Raw genomic sequence first — 4855 nt, 5'->3', positions numbered from 1 at the left:
AAGCTATAAGGGTGGATCCAGCCATTGCTAGTGAGTTAATGAAAGTGGATGATGCAGACAAGGGAAGACAATTTCAGCAACTTTACAAAGCTGTCATTGATAACATTTCCTTGGATGCTGACACTTTTACTCACCCTGTTTTAGCCTATCAATTATTGGCTACACAGGGCAATGTGGAGGCAGAACAGACACTACACATTGTACACACTTCAGAATCTCTTCTCAGAGACAAAGCTGCTGTCAACAGGCTGCCTTCTCAAGCTGGTGAGCCATCTGAAGAATTTGGAGTAAATTCTAATGATGATGACTCTAATTCTTTGAATGAGAGCATGAACTTAGGGGGAGTAGCAGGCCCAAGTTCTGTTCCTGATCTTCCTGCATGGGCATGGGCAAAACCATCAACACCAGGAGAGTTTGGTGTCACTTTGGTCAGACAAGTCATGACAATTCAACAGGCCCTTCAGGAGACTCAGGATGCTGGTACCAAGGCAATTCTTCAAGCTCATCTGGAATCTCTGCATCTCTTGCAGTTGCAGCACTACCAGCAAAATCTAAGTGTGGATGAGCTCAAGCTGGACATTGCTGATCTGAAATCCTACAATGCTGAGAAATTGGATTCATTTATACCCTATGGTACTATGCAAGATTTGTTGGGGAGACTGAGGAAAGCATCTGATGCTGACAAGAGGCTGGCCAGATTGGAAGATAGGGTTCAAATCATTGAAGACTCTATGGTCACCATCCTTCAGAATCAACAAACTCAAACAAATCTACTCATGCAGCTGGCACAAGCACAAGGCTTGACCCCTACCCTTGATGATAACAAAAAGGGGGAGAATAAAGGGGAAGGGGAAGGAGAGCCATCTACAAAAGGAGAGCCATCTACAACAGTTCAAATTTCTCAAGTGCTAGTTCCTGTCATCACAACTTCTCCAACTATTCAAGTCAAAGGAAAGCTAGATGGAATTGATCTAATCCAGATAGCAGCAGCTGAATTGCAAGTCAAAGAGCAAAGGAAGAAGATTGATGAAAAGATGCAACTAATATTTGGTTCTACAACTTCTCAATCACAATCTGTGAAGCATAGCACAAAAGTGGAATCAATTATTGTGGAACTCAAGCCAGTAGGGAGGCATAAGGATGGAGAAACTTCTTCCAAAGGTCTGCAACCTATGGTTCTCAAGCCCAACAACAGATCCAATAAGGACTTTACAAAGAATCCTCTAAAAGAGGTGGATTTTCCTCTTCCAAAAGCTGATGAGGACAAGCTTTTAGGTAGAAGTATTGCATATCTCAAAGATACCATGGATGAGGCTGTAAGGAGAAACATGGCTATTATCTTCAGAGAGGGAAAGAGCATATGTGTGATGCAAGGACATCCCAAATTCTCAATAGCCAAGAGGGGAGAAACCAAAAGGTTGAAGGAAGAAGCCAAACAGCTAAAGGCTGACAAAAGAGCACAAGCAAAGCTTGAAAAACAGCTAAAGTCAAGTCAGGTTGAAGAACAGAAAGAAATTGAAGACAAAGGTGAAGATGAAGCTATGGGGGACATGGTTGGTACTGAGATGGAGGAAAGAAGTAAGGAAGAATGGCAGAAAGGGAAAAGAAAGAAGGTCAATGCAAAGAGAAAGAAGGTAGATAAGACTGAAGAAACCCAATCAATATCCAAACCACTACCCTCTATTCCTGAACCAATTGTACCTGACCCCTTCATGAACATTCATGGTGAAACAATCATTCCCAAGGAGGAACCAATTGATTGGGACACCATCAAATTGCCCACCTTCCTAACCTCTTCTCCACCATCAAAGAAGCAGAAAAGAAGAATCAAATCAACACCCTCTAAAGCCTCAATCAAATTCACACAGAAGCCTAAGCCTAAACCTCAAACCTCTAAAGATGATTATGTTCACATCTGTGACATAAAAGAATTTTCAGACATTGAACTCTATCTGGATGAGCTGGAGGAAGTAAGGGGAATAGCTGCCTACAGACAGCTACCAGAAAGACTAGTGTTCAAATACAAAGGAGCTGGGGAAAGAACATGGCCTCTTCACAGAATTCTGAATGAAGGCTACTCTACCTTGATTAGAGTCTACTCAGCCATACAAAGGGATTCTGGCTTTACCAGGACTGCCAAGACTGAGATTCTCAACAAGATTACCAACATAAGGAAAACTTGGAGGGAGTCCAATGCTTTGCCTAGAACTTTACTCATTCAAGAAAGAGGAATTATAATTCACAAATCACCTCATTGGTTGATGGAGTTCAGAGACAACAAAGGAGTCAGAAGATTTTTCAGAATTGAAGATCAACTAAAGATTGCCAGTAATGAAACTCTCAAGGATATGCAATCTAAGTTAGATATCAATGAAGAAGATGAAGTTGAATTCTACAAACAACTTCAACTTCAAATAGAGGAGAATGACAGGAGGCTAGGAAAGAAAACCAGGGATTAAAGGAAAAGAAAGTAATTTGCTCAGGCTAAAGGAGCACCCTCGGAAACAATGTAATTCTTCAATTCCATCTCAGCATATACATTTTTGTAGCACTTTTGAATTTCTGCTTTATTACAGTTTATATATTTGTTAAGTGTTTTGTTATCATCAAGCTAAACCCAAATTTATGCCTACAGTTCTAGTAGACATAAATAGGGGGAGATTGTTAGGAATATGTGTATTAGTTTGATGATAAATTAAGCAAAACACTTAAGTAGAAATCTAGTGTTTGTAGCCTCAACGGATAAGACCATCTTGGCTATCCGTTGAAGGAGTAGCTTTATTTAGCAATAAGTTTAGTATTGTAGCACATTTCACTCTCTGGTCTCAAACTGTAATTCTTAGACATTGTTAGGAAATGATCAGTCATGTTGACTACTAATGGATGTACAAATAGGAGGGCTAAGTGTAAATATTTCATGCCTTGTAATTTTGTATAAGTGAAGAAGTGTCAACGGATATTGAAGACCTTTAACGGATAAGAAACAAAGCTTCGACGGATGTCTCTAATGCTTCAACGGATAATATCCATCAACGGATAAGTGCTTCAATGGATAAAGACTTCAACTGATAATGCATCAACGGATAAAGCTTCAACAGATAAAGCCTCAACGGATAAGGCATCAACGGATGAAAGCTTCAACGGATGCTTAGTTCATTAGCAGTTGATAGTGACAATTCACAAGCTAACAGAGGCACATGGGTTGACAGAGACATACTGGAATGTGGAAGCCTCTAGGAGGAATCAAGAAAATGCAGCATTTCCATTCTGATGCAAACAAGGAAGTATTCAAAGATTTACAGATTATCCTAGATTGCATTGGATAGAGAAATGAAGAAGAAACATGTGAAGAATCTTTTCAATTGTATTTTACAGTTTGTCTTCACTTGTAAACTTGGTGATATATAAACCAAGTAGCAGCTAGTAATTATATATGAATTTTCCTGAGCTGTTTAGAAATATCAAAAGAGAAAATCATCTAGTTTGTACTAGGAAGCAGCTGTGATTTAATTCTTTGAATCACAGATTTTCTGAAATAACACATCTCTGGTGGAACAACAAATCCACCAGAAAAGTTTTTAAGTTCTTTGTGCTCATTTCATTTGTGTTTCAATATATATCTGTCTGCATCAGCTTCAAGCAATTCACACACATTTGATCACTCAAACACTTAGCCTTAGAAACTGCTCAAAACTTGAAAAAGTTTTGAGATTTACATTCAACCCCCCTTCTGTAAATCTCATTGTTAGTCCACCGGGAACAACAGAAAGAGATGTAGGATCTAAGGTAGGATTGTTTACTCTTCTCTCATCAGCATTATCCAATCCTGTTTTATCTCTAGCTTCCTTCCCTCGAATAACTCTTGCTTCAAAACCACTTGATGTAGTCTTCAAAGATTGAGTAGATTGTTGAGCTTTAGTAAACCCAGGTAGTAGAATTTTTGAAGGTTTAACATGAGGAATGTCAGAGGTTTCCTTTTCTTCTGATGTCAAGATAACTTGAGCTCTGTCAGAGGTTGCCTGCTTCATTATAATATCAGAATTTACAAAGTCCTGATCTTGAACAACATGAGCTCTGTCAGAAGTTGTTTGAATATTCTTCTTTTTCAAAATCAGACTAGTATCTTCATTAGATTTTGTTTTCAGATCCATGGTTGGTATATATATCTTTACAAGTGAAAGGAATATGTCCTAAGTCCAATCACGAATTAGGATTTAGGAATAACTTCCTGTGTAATCTGTTTTGATTTCATTGATATTAATAAAAGACGTGTTTTGTTTTTATAACGGGCTTTATCTATTTAAGTGTTTAAATAAGATATACCATAGTTTAGAGTAAAGCTTTTTATGGATTATGATGAGATCATAATAGTGAGACCTAAAAGATGATAACTCTAAACTTAAATAGTTCCTGGTCGTAGGATTAGTAACTGGTAATTAATAATCCGCAGAGATCGGTACATACTATGCTTGCTTCATTATGAAGGATGTCTGTTCTCATAGACATTTGTGTGGTGACACTATAGCTAGTATGTAGGTGCTTATTATGGAATAAGTTCACTGAACATGACTCGCACAGCTGAACAACTGATGGAGTTCACTCACGTGTCAGCAGTTGTTCACATAGTGATAGTTGTACAAGTATCCTTAGACTTGAGGTCATCATAGTCATCTTGTGTACACTGAACTATGCTTTGGTTTAGTTCTTAGTCTCCAGGGACAATTATTAGGGTTCTATTGGGTATAGGAATTTGTACACGAAGATAGTGTATGATCAATAAAGGATCTACCCCTTCCAGTGAAGGAAGCGAATGTTCAAGGCTGATCCACTTATGCTAGTTCAGGAATCTCTGGCC

This window comes from Apium graveolens, chromosome 2, assembly GCF_009905375.1.
Source record: "Apium graveolens cultivar Ventura chromosome 2, ASM990537v1, whole genome shotgun sequence".
NCBI lineage: Eukaryota > Viridiplantae > Streptophyta > Magnoliopsida > Apiales > Apiaceae > Apium > Apium graveolens.
This window is presented reverse-complemented; position numbering follows the sequence as displayed.